This window comes from Pempheris klunzingeri, chromosome 1 (genome assembly GCF_042242105.1).
Source record: "Pempheris klunzingeri isolate RE-2024b chromosome 1, fPemKlu1.hap1, whole genome shotgun sequence".
Classification (NCBI taxonomy): Eukaryota; Metazoa; Chordata; class Actinopteri; order Acropomatiformes; family Pempheridae; genus Pempheris; species Pempheris klunzingeri.
Genome location: NC_092012.1, coordinates 15804140 through 15821020, shown reverse-complemented (window position 1 = coordinate 15821020; position 16881 = coordinate 15804140).

The following is a 16881-nucleotide window of genomic DNA, read 5'->3' as shown; positions in this document are numbered from 1 at the left end:
TTGGTCATGGTTAAAGAGGCATAAAATGAGGCCAGATTAGACAGAGCACCTTTCTCTGAAGGCTGGGTCTGGTTGAGTCAGGGCCAACCTGGGGCACAGCGACTGCTCCTGCTTCCAATTCATTAAGTATAACTATCTAACACCACTTGGATTCAAACTCTACCCTGGCTGCCCTCCTCATGACCAGTCATGCTTGCTTCTCCCACTCCCTCTGTGGCATGGTGAGGATTGTCTTAGGATCTCAGTGCGTTGATATTTTATTTATTCACTTCAAACATTCCCCTTGTGTTTCCACTAGGGTGTGCAGGAGGACCGTATGCAATCAGAGTATGCAATCTTAGATTATGTCTTATCACCAAGAGAATCGTAAAAGAACAAGCATTACGTCCTATGAAAGAAGCTCTCTGTGCCTAAAGCAGCTGACTGTGGCTATCTTGGAAGTGTGCAGCTGTTCTTCTCTCCATCAACTAAAACAAAGGCACAGCCAGATGACACAGAGGGACAAGGTGTGTGTAGAGCTGTTGAGTGATACCATTTCGTAACTATTAAGAAAAGACAAAAAGCAGTAAGTTGTGCATTGCGAATTTCAGCCCTTTCTTATTTTATTTGTTGATTTATTGGAACTTTGGTTTACCGGCTTCTGGCATCAGAGACATCAGAATAATGTCTAATCAGAATAATCTCTATAATAATACAGTAACACAGGTTTTGGGAGAAGCTGTTTATATTGGTGGAAAACATCATAAAACACTGTAACATTCTTTCATAGCCCCTGCCCCATAGATGTCTAGATGTCTACAAATAAAGATGGGTTGCATGAGCAGAACACCTCAGACTCTATCTATAAAATTAACAATACTTTACTTCCATATTCACTTGAAACAGAAAGACAAGACAAGAGGTTAGATGAACTCTAAATATCTAAGTATTAAATATCCACTGCATGAGGGAATCTGGGGAGTTTTAGTTGGCAGGGACATTTCAGATTGCTATGGATCTGCTTAAAGCCAAACTGGTGAGTTCATCAACATTCATTCATTAACAATGAAATTAATAGAATAATGTAATTTTGGGGAAAAAACTATTCTGTGGATGATAAATGTTTTTGACATCATAAAGCAGTTGCTATTTTGAAGGACTTGTCGGATAATTCATAAACCACAGTCCCATTCCATTCAACTAACACAACCTAGAAAAGCATTGCACAGTTTCAGATTCACTTCATGATTTGTGAGTCTTTTTCCTCCTCCCTGACATGGTTGCCCTTATTCTATCACACAGTAGCACCAACGCAATTAACCCTTACAGTGTTCATAAAGAATGAGGTAAGCCTTAAGTGTTAATTGTCTAAAAATAGTTCTCTCTACGGTGAATAGATCACCTAATGTCTGAACTAATCACTAATGAATAGTGGAAGGAAATTCAAATCTAATACCAAAATGTCTATGGCAGTGATCATATGTACATTGTGCAAGATTAATTTCTTAAAAAAAATCAGTTTTACACTCCTGATACTGATTTCAATACTAAAGCTAAGGGTATTTTCAGATACAAAGTGCACATCTGGTGTAAGTGTTTTTTATTTATTAATCTATATACTAAGTTTAATCTTTTGTACACTGTCCTGTAACAAGGACATTAGAGTAGGTAGTAGTTTAAGAACTCCTGCTGCACAGGTTTGGTGATATTAGCATAGATATTCTTAAAGTTCAAAAAAGTACGTTTTTGGTTGCTGAGGTCTCGGCGCAGCCAAGATGGCTCGCTTTACTTAATCACAAGTTGTCATTTGGGCTGAGCAAAACTTGTGAGGAGCGAATTGTTAGTGTGCTTGATATGAGAGGGACCATGCTGCTACTGCGCACTTTGAAGTTCGATTGAGTGTTAAATAACCAGATAACAGGGAGTAGTTAATCGGTGTGAAGTTGTAACTTTATCCTCTCTACCTTGGCTTGTCCTGGTGGTGGGAGGAGACGGTGTTAGAGGTGAATGTGCTGTAAGTGTGGAACTGCTGTGGAATAGGCTGTCAGGGTTCATTAGCCCAAGCCATCTCTATCTCAGGAGGAATGTGGCCAGTGGTTTAAAACCAATTTCCATTACCTTCCTTCATTTTATTAACTTCCTTACCATTACCAGGGAGCTTACCTTTGACAGTTCTTCCTCCTCACTGTCTTGCACTTTTAAGAGATCCCCGCGGGGGCAAGGTGGTGAAACCACACTTATGCTGTACCCTGTGTTCCCTTCCTTGCAGATGTGAGGGCTTTTGCATGAACCTCCGTGACAGTTAGGATAAGAGCTGAGTCCAGGCAAAACTATAGTTTACTCTCCGACTGATTAGATTCACAGAGAAATTCCACGGTAACATAAGTAAGGTCCTCTGAAAGGCTCAAAACAGGCCTCTCAGCCTAGTTTGAATTATCACTAGCTGCTCACTTTTGAGACATATTGTGCAGGGATAATCCTGTGGGAGCAGGGATGTGTGGTAAATAGTAACTGTGATATCTATCTACTCCATGACCCCAGTCCACCACCGCTGATTAGATCTGTTGGGAGCATTTGTCCATGAATAAGATGGGCTTTTCTTGCAGCCTGAGTGAAGAAGAGGAGTATGAAGCTCGTGAGACGGCCCTCTTCGTGACTGCCGCTTGGGAGCACAGGGAAATGGAGGAGGAGGTGAAAGGCCAGGTGTCTGCCACAGAATTTAATTAGAAAGACTGGATGCTTTGTCCTCTGTAAAGTTGCTTCAGGCATTCTTTAATTGCCCCATTCCCAATTTTCTTCCAGCAGTCCCTTCTCCAAAGTTCATTAGTATTCATCTTGCATGAGCATTTGAATGTTGATTTCAAGGATATTTTACTTTACTGTACTTCAGACTATTGTCCTAACTCTTGGCCAAACTGCTTAAAAGCATGCTGAATACATTTCGAATAGCACTCTTGCAAAGTGTATCCTCCCATTTCAGATGTTGCAGTTAAAGCCACCTTAGCTTACCTGATGAGATCAGTAATTGACTGTTCTGATTAACTTGCTAGCTTTTAAAAAGCTCCCAGCTGATATTTGAGAAAGTAACAGGGTATATTAAGATATGGAGACTTACAGCAATAATGGGGACTCCAGAGACATAGAGACAGAGATCTGATAAAACATGATGATGTGCACCCTATGGAATCTTTATAAGGGTTCTTTCTCTTTCATAGTGTGGAAAAATGAAAGAGAAGGACTTAAGTGCATCAAGCCAGACCAAGTGCGAACTCAGGCACTGGTTCTGTAAAGGTTGTTGATTAACTGACACTTCTTAGCAAATGACTTAATAAGAAGAATTTTGAGATCAATTGTGGATTGATTTAACGTTTAATGAAATTCATCAGGGAGGATCTGAAATTTTTATAGGGAATAGGCAATTAACAGTTACATTTTCATGCTTCATGTGATGGTATTAGCAAATATCTTAATATTGTAAGAATACTTTAAGAGAAAGCAAATTGCTTTTTTGAGGTCTTTTTCTCAGTCAACAGCCCTGGGCTTTATCAGCAGTGTTTAGCCCCGTTACTAGCATTTAAGAAGAGAAAGCTGAGATTAACCCCAGCAGTAACACTGACCATCATTCATTAAAACTGTAATCATGCGTAAAATGAGATTGATAGAAATTTTTCTTAAAGGTTGAGAAAAGGGAATAGAAAGGGAATTTCATATACTGATACAGGATTTAATGGACAGAAAGTTAATTCAGCTGCTTTCAAAATATGGTAAGGCGCAAAATCCTCCTGGGCAAATTATAGACCTCTCAACCATCATCACAGCATTTCTAACGGGAAACGGGTTATGCCCCCTCAAGCGCACACACACACACACACGCACACACACACACACACACACACACCTTACCTGTGCTGCAAACTGCATCTGCACATATTCCGCTCTGCAATATAATATCTGGTTTATCTCGTTGCTGGGAATAGGTAAATCCTTCACGGGGGAAGCACTCTGTTGGTGGGATTACCTTATGCCAACCATTTCTCTTATTATCACTTTTTTTTTTTCTCAACAGACAAGTTTAAGGCCAGTGTTTTAATGTTCAGCTCTATTCAATCCCTAGCTTTTACACTGGATAAAATATTTATTTGGTTAATCACTTAGGCTAAGTATCAACGCTGAGCTGAATATCTCCACTCGTAACAGGATTATGTGTATTATGGGTGAAAATCAGGACACAAACATACTTTTTATATATACTGCATTAAAAAGTTTCAAAAGTAAATTTTTACTTTAAAACACCCATTGCTGAGAGTTGTAGTTCATTTCAGCAGCCCTGTCTGGCATCAATTTTGAATACATCCTTTGCACTTGGACCCATAAATGAAATGGAAATTTTGTTGCCCTTTAAAAGCATTACAAGTACCTTACTGAATATGGATAGAGTGTCCAAAAAAGACGCAAAAATAAGATTATTATAATATAACATCTTTGCTGTGCCTGTTTTTCTCTGTGCTTAGATTTTTTTCATTCGCTTTTTCCAAAGCTTGGGGCCCCCCCTACATGGCTCACTGAAGAGTAGACTCTGTACCTGCTGTTTTAAAGGTTCATTTTGAACATACAAGCAAGGCTGACACCTAAGGAACCCTGCCTTTGATTGATTGGAGAGACCATTGATCTAATTTTGAAACCTTTGAATTTCTCCCCTGTATCCTTCCTTTTTTCGTATGGAGTGGAATAAACCTAATTTCCTTGTGCCTCATGCAGGGCTTCGCTCTACATGGTGGGAAAACAGAATGAATAAATAAATAAAGAAACCCAAGGAACAGGTCTTTCACAGCAGCACAGAGATTTTTATAGACTTGGTCAATTAAATTTGTCTTATTTGGAACGATGGGGCTCCATAACTCAATAAGAGGTAATGTGGTTGAAAAGGCCTCTCACTGTGCGACCATTAGGTGAGAGAATGTTGCCATGGGAGTATTAACATGCAGGGATCACGGAGGCATAAGACTGGTCTGAGCCAATTAGACTCAAGAGCAGCCGAGAAGGCAGAGGTGTGGGTGGGCATCCTGGGCTACCAAGTCCTACTGAGAGGGCAGGAGAGAGAGTGAGGACAACACAGCCGGGGCTTGATGGAAACCAGCAATGCTTTATACAGGAGAGGACAGACACTGGCTTTTAGTTTTAGCATAGCAGAACAACAACCTATGCTTCAGGTCCCTTACTGTACTACAGCATACCCAGCGATCAAGGGTTTCTTGTGGCATTAAGACTGTAAAAGTAGTATTACTTTGGAAAGAGATGCATTTTAGACTAAGCTAGATGGTTATGTATAATTAGTTTAAAATGATAGGCAGTTATTTCGAACAATAAATGTTTTTTTTGAAGAGAAGCTATGGTATCAACAAGAAAATGTATCAAGAGTGAAGAATTAACAATGAAAAATAATCATGAATTAGTTCATAATTTGCTCATAACACTTCATCATTTGCTCATCACATGCTAGTACATATTTTTAGAATTTGTATCATGTGAAATGGCTCCACTGTATCAGTCTGTGTCTAACACTGTATCAGAGTTTTGCACATCGCAGAGCACAGCAGCTGTGATCAGCATGGATTCACAGCATTTACAGTGGATTCCAATACTAACGAGATTTCAAAGTGGGGAAAGAAACAGTCCTTACAGTCCATAAAGGCATCATCTGAAAGCATTTCTGCAGCCTGAACCACCACTCTGCTGTGTATATGTATGCTCATTATATTCCAAACAGTTATAATTTTGCCCAGATACACAGTACAGACAGTTCCGTTTTTTTTTTTAATGTACAAGTGCCTACCTCCTGCTCTTACATTTAGCAGGATGTATGATCGCCTGAGCTCCTAATGTAGTTTACTGATTGGCTCCCAGGCTCGTCCTTTAAACAGTTACTTCCATCACAAAGAAAACCAGGAGACAGGTTTATTGAATACAAACCGCTGCATACAGTCACTAATACCAGAGTCATGCATTAGGACTCAGAGATGTTGGCCATATTCTGGTAAAACTGGTGTCAGGTTCATAGCTAGCGTATTAATGAAGAGGCGAGAAGTGGATGATGTTGCTGGAGCGTTTTGACATGTTCTTGTTATTTCAAAACTTTATCACCTTGAAACTTGCCTTTCAGGCGTAGAAGGGGTGAGGGTTTGATGCTCAAAAGTTAGATTATTGCATTGTTGTGCATTATGCAGTTTTATTTATTTAGTGGTATTGCCACTCGACAGCGTCTATATTTTCATAAATATATATATCAAAAATCCTTCCGCAGAACATTTAAAAAATGTAGACTTATTTCCTGCCTGTCTGGCTGTTTGGAGAATAGGAAATTCAGCAAACAGTTCATCCTTTTGCATGTGAGAGAGCGAGCGAGACAGTGAGAGGGAGAGAGACAGGGGGAAGTGGGGGGGGTGGCACTTCCCTATCAGTGAACTCAGATGTGTCACTTGCTATGTCGGGGAAGGATGGAAACACAGAGTGCCTCAGGACATTGTAACAAAGTCCCTTGTGCCACCAGCCCCCCCGACACAATTACCCACTCATGTCTAATTGGCATTTGAGGCTTCTCTGCTTGATCGACCATGGCCACATCAGCATGAAGTGGCAGGGCAGCGTTCGCCAAGCTGTGACTTAACTGGTATCACGCTTTGTTACTCTTCTAGCTGCTTACATAATTTGCTGATGTAAATTTACTCTGCCTAATTAACATCGTCAGCCTCTCATTTGATCTGAAGCGACATGAGATGCATCCGGTCCCTGGTGCTACTGTCCATTTTGCTGACTTCTGAGCGACAGGATGTAGGCCTGTCTGTTGGCCGTGGTGCTGGAGTTTATGAGACTTGGTTGAATAAATCCATTACTCAGTTCTACAGAACTTGGTCTTGGCATGCAGAGTTGAGAGGACCGGTTGTGTACGAAACTAACTTTCCAGAACTGTCCTGAATTAAAAAATTAAGTTCATCTCAGTCTTTGGTTGATTGAAACTGAGCACCTAACTTGAGAACGGTTTAGACAATGGTGCATGGACACAAATCTGACTGACAGGGCTCGGTGCAGAGAAGAGCTTTGTGATATTTGAGGTGACTGCTCAACAGACAAATAATCATGCTCTCAATTAGACTCCCTTTCTCTACTTTATGGTCCCTGCAATGCCTAATGGTCTGTTTCTACAGAACTGTCTCTGGATGCCGGCACAGTCATCATTATCCAACCAGATCTCTTGTGTTAATAAATGACAAGCGCCTGGAATATTGATTTGTTAACCTTCAAAGTGGCACCATCAAATGCAGAGAGCAGAATTATATGAATTTAACAAATGTAGGGGAATATGCTCGGAGAGCGGAGTGTGTGTCTGATTGTGTCTGTCCACATGTAAAGATTGATCGTTGAGTTGGGATTCAGACCTTATCAGAGCAGAGACATCAACCTTTACCAACTATAGTAGTAGTTATTGTAATTTTGTGGTGGGCGCCCACTGATTGGCTTGTATAGACAGTGGTTGATGCTGAAACAAGGGCTGCAGCTGGGGAGAGTTGACCTGATATGTACCAAACCAACCACTCATTCAGCCAGTCAGGATATTAGATCAGACTGGTGGTTTGTGATGGTGGTAGGGTCAGTGAGCATCTCATTCGCATACCCCCCCCCACCCGCTCCCTCCCGTTGTTGCTCACCCATTTGCTTCTCCGCACTGCAGGGTAATCAGGACAGTGACACTTATGAGAGAGGGGATGACAAAAAGATTTACACACAAAGCCTGGCAGAGGAATATATCTCATTTGCCTCCAGAGTTTGAACCTGAGTGCATAAGCACAAAAGTTAAAAGGAGTGAAGTTTGAGGACATTGAGTTTAGCCCAAATGTTAACATTCATTTGCACCAGATAATTCAGATGCTGACACGCTCACAAGTGATTTAGTTATTTTTTTTTTTGTTATTTGCTGTCTTAAGCATTGCGGAGAAATGTCATGGCTTGTACTGTAAACTTTCCAAATAATGCTCACTTTCTTGGCTACATGCTTTTTATACAGTATTCTGAAATAATAATAGTGACAAGTGCCCTTCTTAGACTGACCTTTTGAGCTCATTCATGCTAATTCACAGCAACTATTTTACCTGAAAATACCTGTACTGTGTTGCTCCATTTCACCTAAAAGAGAGAGAGGAAAAGAGAGAGAGAAAGATAAGTCAAAGTCTAGAGTGACACAGCAGTCTGAGTTGTGTTTCTTTATAAATGTGTTAATTCCAGTTTAGTGGGAATGCAATCTTCCTATCGTTAAGAAGAGGTTAAGTGTATGTATTGGGACACTGGTGGCAATCTGGGAGAGTGTGTCTGAAATTAGAGGTGAAAGTATTAAAATATTGATAGCACCTCTCTGTGTCCATTGCTAGCGCATTTATTATTCATTCTACCTCGACGGTAGCATGCAAGATGACCCCTTTTCATTCAGGCCCCCGTCTGCTTACTCCCGCTCTCTTAAGTTGTGATTCCATGTGGCTCCACTGACATTTTGGTTCAGTTCAGCCATTGTGAAAACATGTTTTAGTTTTGTTTAGTATTTTGTGTTGACGTCTGTCTTTGAAATAAGCTTTTATATACTCTAAGTGTGTGCATATGTCTCTTCCCTACCATGTGGATTTTTATAGTAGCTAATCAAGGCCTATCCAGTGTTTCTGTGCGACTGAGCATCAGATGGGCCAATATAATACCTTTTTTTATGTGATTTCTGATTTCAGTTGATCATGACCTTGATGTTGATGTCAATGTAATAATTTCAGAACACTCTGATGTTGCATGATTTGAAATATATGATGCTTTAAAACACCTGCCTAAACTGTAAAAGTGCTGTTCCCTGTGTCAGTGCACTTTTATCTTTATTCGTAGTACATACAGTTAAAGTACAGCATACCAACATTGCACTACAGTAGAACGAGGGTTTTATTCAATTAAATGTATCGGCTTGATTTACATTTGCACCGAGTTGGCTGGTTTTAAAATTAAAGTCAGTGTATATCAGCACAGTTTTATTTAGCAGTGACATTTATCAGACTCTAATTTGTATTAGCCGAGCTGAGTTTCTTTTTAAATATAATCCATAGCAGTAGATCAAGGATACTTGACTTATCCATAAACACAGAATTATTTCAGATTTCCAGCAACTCTCCCAAATGATTCATATTTCATAGGGGGCATATTTGCCAGTTCTTCTTTGAAGATCTGTGCAGAGCTTCTGCACATACTTTGGTCAGTAATAAATAGGAATTCCCCCGAGGGTGAGGCTCATAGGTGCTGTTTATGTTGACCAATGGAGCCACAGCCTGGAAACCGGAGGAGTAGTGCTGTTGGGATTGAAGCAGGTGGGTTCTGGGCTTCAAAGACCAAAAGATAATCTGCCAGGAAAATCTAAAGCCAGGCTCTGAAATGTGCCGAACATCTCCGAGCTTCTGCTCACAAAGACATGAGGCTCATCATGTGGTTCGAGCCAGCCCAGGAATGCTTTGATGCTGCTGATCCCCTAACTTTTGTTAGTTTATTTGACTGAGTTTTTATGTATAATATGTATTCCAAATGCTAGCTCTTCTTTAAAGAACTTAAAGGAAATCCTGAAGAAATAACCTTAGAGTTGAGGGCTTGTGCTAAAGCATCAGTTGATTCAAAGGCTCAGTCGCAAAGTCTTCTGTAACACAGAGGGAAAAGTGCCAGGTCAATCGCTGGATAAATTGTAGCAAAAAATGGTACCACATAAGCACAGAAGATTTTTTATTTTTTTTTATCAGGCTTAAATCTTTTTTTAATTTTCTGAGCAGAATGATAATGTAGAAATACTGATCGGCTTATTTTGTTACCTTTTTAAAATGATCTGACATCATGCAATGTATCTGTCAAGTTTTACACTTGAACAGCGTTTGATAGCAGTGGATGAAATTAGTCATTTGTGACACTGATGTCAAATGTTTACTACAAATACTAGATAGCCAGTCTAATCAAGGTGAGATAAGTGGTTTTAGGTTGAATACGGCGCATTTAGATAAAGTATACTGTATGATTTATTCTTTCTGGCTTAAGTACTCTGTTATTTGCTTTCTGTAAAACAGCAAACAATAAGTAATCCGTACCATTGATGAAAGACTAACTTCTCAAGGCAGTTGAAATTAACAAATGGCAAAAAGCAGCAAAAGTTCTCTTTTGACCGATAGTCATCCTGAGATATTGAAGAAAGCCAAGACTTGTGGGGTCATCCTACTATCCAGATACACTCTGCTCCACTTGCCATTTCTAACCTTCCTTTTTGCAACACTAAGATGAACATGTGCTGCATTTCTCAAGCTTATTTGAATTGAAGCTGAAGCTGCAGACATCCATTTTTTTTTTTATCACCAGCAAGGTGAAGATTCAGAGCAGGCCTCAAAATATGGAAGTACTTTAATGCTCATTTCCAGTATATCCACAATTCTGTGGCAGCAGTATTAAAGAGTGAAGCAAATGTGGTCCTCTGAATCATCATTTTAAACTTGGTTCATCCGTGACCCATTAAATTATGTAAAATCACTAGCACTTTTCTTATGCATGCTGGGTCTAATACTGCTAATAAATCTTTGCTTGGGCAATACAAGGAGAACAGAGCACTGGTTGCATAGTTGTTAAGTCAAGGTGATTTTAACTGGAAATTGCTCTGCTCACATGACTATAAGGACTGAATCGATAGAACTAAGGCTGAATGAAGGAAATAAGTTGATTTTATTTTCCCTTTGCTATTCATTTTTTTTATTCATTCAGCATTTTAGAAGTGGGCCTAACTCTTATGTAACCACTGTTGGCCGAGGTTTGCTTGCATGTGTACACGTCTTGTGCTGCACAGTAATCTACGCCCCTTGACAATATGAATTATTGGCTTTCTTTTTCTTGTCCAACCGACATATTTCTTTTTTTAATGTTGACTATCTTAAGAGGTCTTCAAATGGAAACAGGATAAGATGAAATAGATGGAAAGTAATAAAGGAAATGGCCTCCAAGGCTCCATCTTAGTTTATAAAACAGGTTTTGTGGAGAATGATTGTGTTCTCTTTGCCTGCAGAGGGGGATGTTGCCCTGGACATGGGCTCATGTCCTGTGTTTAAGGCAGTGATACGCTCACTACCTGCACTGACTTTTCCCCTCACATCTGCTTATGTTTTTGTATGCAGGTCTACAGCTTTCATCATATTATGAAAACCAGTGTATCTTGGTATTTTCTTGCCCTTTTCCCTCTAAAAAGTACTAGCATAGTAACATGCTGTGGATTTCTAGGTTCTCTTTCTTTGTTCATTTAATTGTTTTGTTCTTGATGCAGCATGTGCAAGATTTGCACACAGAAATTTAGCTTAACAGTCACGTAGACAAATTGTGCTAAATATACACTGTAGTTGAGTATAATTCTGTAATTCACCGGGAGCATTAAACTGACCTTTGAAAAAATAACGATGATTTAACAGATTTCAATTGGTATAAAAATGTGCAGGTGAAAAGCCACTTAGCAGAGTGTCGTACAAAACCAGTCGATAGATATGTAAAATAGTTGAGGTTGAAGAATAGGCTACGGAGGTGGGAGATGAGATAGCGGTGGTTCAGATGGCTCCCCTCCTGGTGCCGGCCGTCAGAAGGAACGAAGTAGCCATTTTGTGGCGAGTGCGGTGGTGCGGTAGAGATGAGATGGTTAACACCCTTCTGCAGTATAGCCACCCTCCTCTCTCTCCCTCTAATTTTCTCTCTCTCCTGCTTTCTTTCCCTCGCTCGTTCGCTCAGTCGACTATGAAGACACTTCATCTTCCCTGACAGTATGACCACTGCTGCATGTTCTGATGCGTTCAGCATACCTTCATTGCATCATAAATAAATCAGAGAAATTACTTTTTCTTTCTCTTTCTCTCACATGTTCCTTTATCTCTCCCTCTTCTGTGCCTGTTATCTCGAGGAGTCGCTGAAAAACGGGAAATGGTGTGCCGGTGGATTTCCTGTGTGCTCCCTCTCTTCCACTATTCTTACTGCATGTGCATGATCATCACCCTCCAATCCCCCTTTTACATTATCTCAAAGGAAAGAAATTATTTTTTCCCCATAATGATATTCAGCCCTTGTTATGACATTATCTGCTTTAATTTTAATTTGAATGTCATGGATGTGAGAGATTTTCTTAATTAATGTGCACAGGGGATGCCAAATACAAACTTGTATAATAGAAACAAAGTAGTTTCATTTTTCTCTTTTTGAAAGCGGGTTTGCAGGTTGCATTGTGACATAGGAGGTACACAAATAATTTGACATGCTTTGTTATTCGTGCTGCAACCGAAAAACACACACCAACACACAAGCACACATGTACATTTGTGGGGCTGTAGATTACATGAGCAGGCGGGGTAGGGATGGGTGGATGGAGGAGAAGGGGGATGTGGAGAAAGATTGTCAAGAACCCCCCTACGCCCCCCCCCCCCCTCCCACTGACTCCCAGTTACCCAGTCCCTCCACCCCTTCCTGTAATCTCCACTCCTCCACGGGTAGTCTCAAACCTTGTGTTCGTCCACCACCAACCAATTACCTGGCAACCCTGCCCTTATCCCCAGCACAGGCGTGATGCTGCTGCATGATGGGGTTTTTGTATATTGAATTCCATCTCCTGGTGAGATAAAGGGTGTAGGAACAGGGCTCTGCCGCTGTGCTAGATAAGTGTTTCTCACAAACCGTTCCTCGCCGCTTCTTCTGACACTGATTGTGGAGAAAAGAGACATTGGGGATGGCAGGGGGGAAGAGGCGTGGGGGTGGAGGGTTGATGCAGCAAGATGGGACCCAATTTCAGTATGATTTTCCTCTTGTTTTTAATTTGTTGTAAAGCAGCTCACTGAGAGAAGTTGGATCCAGTTCCTAAACGCTTTCCTGTTTCATGTTTGGAAAGTCTGTTTCGCTATTGACATCAATATTCAAATAGAGAGAGAATATTTTCTCGGCATCTCTTCATCTCATTGTAGACTTACCAAACACCAGATATTACTCTGTGGATCGATAGTTTATCTTCATTTAGGAGGGCTGTTCAATCTGCAGAGGTGACAGTTATGGGTTGAGCAGCTCTGTGGAGTATCAGCTTTTATTCAGCTTCATCCCTTCCCTCTCAGTCCTATTTGTAAGCTGTCCTGAGAAGTGTCCCTTGGTACGTATGGCCTGAGCCAGGCCCATCTATCTGTCTTTGTCTGGCCCACTGCAGGGAACCACACACTCATTGGTTGTCCTGGGGAACAATGTAAGTGATGGACCACTGTTCATACATCAAACCTGCAAGGCGTTTGACAGTGCAGGACAGAAACATTGAAAATAATGACCACAGCAATATGTATCAGAGGTTAAAAATAGAGCACCGCAGAGAAGTGCTGGCAAAGTTGAAGCTGAGAGCTCTTCTGTGTGACCCACCCAACCCAGGCCCTCCCACTGTTTTAGAGGTTAATGGAAGCTGCCTTGAGCACAGAAGAAAAGATGTTTCCAGTTAGACAGAATGAGTGATATTCAACTACTTCGACACTAATATGCTCCAATTGAATTTCTCCCTTTGTCAGAGGGGAGTCTGTCCTGCTGTGGACCCTCCCTCACAGCTGTGCCCTTGCCTCCCTCCGCTCAACCAGCACTGAGCCAAGCCCCAAAGGTCAAGTGTGAGGGGTCAAGTTTAACCTGAAACCAGACAGAGCGAATGGGAGGGGGGAGGGGCTGGGGTCACTTCTGCGCAGCATATTGCTCAGCACCAGTGTGCATGTTTGTATTTAGCAGTGCGCAGCGTTATCTGATCGTGCATGTTTGTGGTTGTATGTGTCCACTGATCCGCTCTCAGGTGGACAAGTCCATCTAGGATACACTAGGGTGTGACCGCTCAAGCCACATAATGGTGGTCAGAATTGTGCACAAGACCAACTGTATGCAGTCTGTTGTGAACAGATATTGACTGTTGACTGCATTGACGGACCACAGAGTCACACTCTGTAGTGTGACGTGTATAGCACAACACATTTCCTGTTGATCTGCCGATGCTTGAGGTGATGTGCCCGCTGCAGTCCTCTTTCCTAGCAGTGTGGCATTGTTTTTATACTTTTGCATATTAAATCAAATGATGAGGCATGCAGGAAATGAATTCTGATCACAAACGATCAACAAAGAAACTGCAATCAGTCTCAACTGTATGTATTTACACACAGTCTATATCTGGATACCTGATAGTACTGTTTACACGGCTATCCTATTACTTTCCCATGTTAGGAACGTGGTGTACAGTGCGTTTGTATTCTCCTGTTTTAGTTCGGTAAATTGTTTGTGGATCTTGAATCTGTTAATGTACATAAACATCTGTATCTCTCTCACTCTCACTCTCTTTTTCTCAGGCACACACAGTCCCAGCGTGAGTCAGCCCACACCTGGAACAGATAAAGGGTCTTTCATGTTTGCAGGGCTATCCCGAGGTCAGTGAGTGCTGGTGTTGAGAGCTAGTTTTACTAGGAGTGAGTGGAGCTGGAGAAGAAATGAAAAGAAACCATATATATCCAGGTGTTGTAGAGTTGAGGAAGTTTTATTAGTCTGCAATTCCTTCCTTGATTCCTTCCTCCACCACTACTGAGATACCCCCTTGGCATTATACTGTGCCCATCTATTGCACAGTTATCTTTTGAGCAAGAAGATGGATAATAATAGTCAGCTTGGTGCCTTTTGAATTATCAACACTACGGCATATAGAGAGAAGTCTGTGTTTTTGTCAAGCTTCCGTTTTAATCTTGTTTCAGGCATTTACAGGAGAATGTGTGCTCTTTGTTGAATCCTTCGCCGAGTATTAACTTCTATCCACGATATTAACCTCTATCCTTAAGGCTTTTGCCTGTCAGTAACTTTGGTATGATACGGGCATCATAAATGATGTTTCTGAGCTACAAACTATCTTACACACATGAACATACACAGAAAAATGTAAGAATATAAACAGCAAACAGGAATTTATAAAAAGCATCATTCACAGCTCAAACGTTAGCTGATCCAATACAATTTGGAGTACAGTACAGTATCCTGTGTCCTCTTGCATGTGAATTTTATTTTTACTAACATTTATCATAAACACATTGATCAAGAGAATTAAGTGATTTCTGTGAACTCCACATACCGTATGTTTGAATTTGGTCATTCATGTCACAATGCCATCAGTGTTCCTGTCACTTCACTACCAACAGTCCAATAAAGGGAAAATGTCATGTAAATAATCTTTGAATGTCACAGCGGCAGGTCTTTAGGTTGGTTTTATGCTCGGGAAAAACCTCTATTTACGCGGTTGTGTGAGTGCATGCTTTAATGTGTGTGAGTGAAAAGACTGAATAGCACTCCCAATGTCCAGTTCCTCACAGTAGTCTATGGAAGAGTGCAAGAGTGGTCCGTGACACCCGTATCCCTGTAAAGTTTCCGGTGCAGGTGTAATTCCCTGTAAAACGCCCTATAATTCACTGCCCTTTGGGAGCACGCTGTCTCAGGGTGTGAAAATCAATAAGATGGCGGAGAGGGATTGGGCACAGTGTCTATGCTCAGCCGCACTATGGCAGCAGTTAGGGTAATTCTGTAATGGCAGGGGATGAGGTTCAACCTATCTAACGCTCTATCTGAAGCAGATAAATGTTTTACAACACCATCGTTTAACCCTTCCTACCCACTCCACCCTACCCCCAACGTCTTCAGCCTTCTGAAGGATCTACTTAGGGACCGCCCCCAGAGCTGAGGTCCAGACTGTGCTGGTGGTAGTTGTGTGTGAGTGTATGTTATTTGTGTGTGGGGTTCACCCCCCTCATATCCCTGGTGTGCATTCCAACTCTTAATGCTCTGTAACCTTGTAAAGATAGCCCGAGGCATTTTAGCATATAGCTGATCTTCAAAACCCCCCAGTTGTTTCAGAGGGAAGCCATGCGGAAAACATGCATTGAATCTTACAAGATGCTGCATGTATAATGTAGCATAAAGCAGATCATATAGACCACTGAATATTATAACCCTGATTCGGCGCACCTCTTAGCATGCAGAGTGGGTCATTTTCCATTTTAAACCAATGAGATTGATAAGGGTGATCATAGAAGACGTGGGCTAACGAGGAAGTAGTGGGATGATGGAGGATAACTCCCAGAATCAATCAGAATGCAGTGCTATTGCCTTGACTTTGTTTCTAATAAAAGGAGGAGTGACGCCTTTGTGTGAATGAGCGCCAGAGAGAGTGTGATGGTGAGGAAATGGCTGAAGAGGGAGATCCCACGCAGACTTACAGACTAGTCTGCATGACATGTCTCAGCTTCAGCAGGGACACGCAATTCATTCTGTCAGAACCGAGCAGAGAGATCTCATTGTGCCTGCCTGGATTGGCACCAACAGCAATCACTTGTTTCTGATTTATTAGATAGCCAAGGAAATTAATTTTGTTCCAAAATGCATGGTCGGAAATTAGATGGTGAAATTGTGTGAAAGAATCAGTGATTGTTTTCCCCCCCTGCTATCCCTCCGGAGGTACTGATAACTGCTGATCTCTGTGACACCATTAATGAAAAACTTATTCAGATTCAGGGAAAAAACTGTCTTCAGCGATGTTGTAATTAACTTGGCTATCTCTCCAGCCCTTAACACAATTTGAACCACCCATTAACATTCCTCCAAAAAGCTGGCCACCAGCACGCATGCAGGTCATGGTTGGCTATGGACCTTAGGAAGTTCTGTCCTCTATTCTACTTCCCGTTCACATGTCTGAAGATCCGGTTCTTCACAGAGGCAAATGTGATTTTCACAGCTGGATTAAGCACTAACTACTCTAAAAACAGGAACTCTGTCTTTGCACGTTGCTGTTGACAT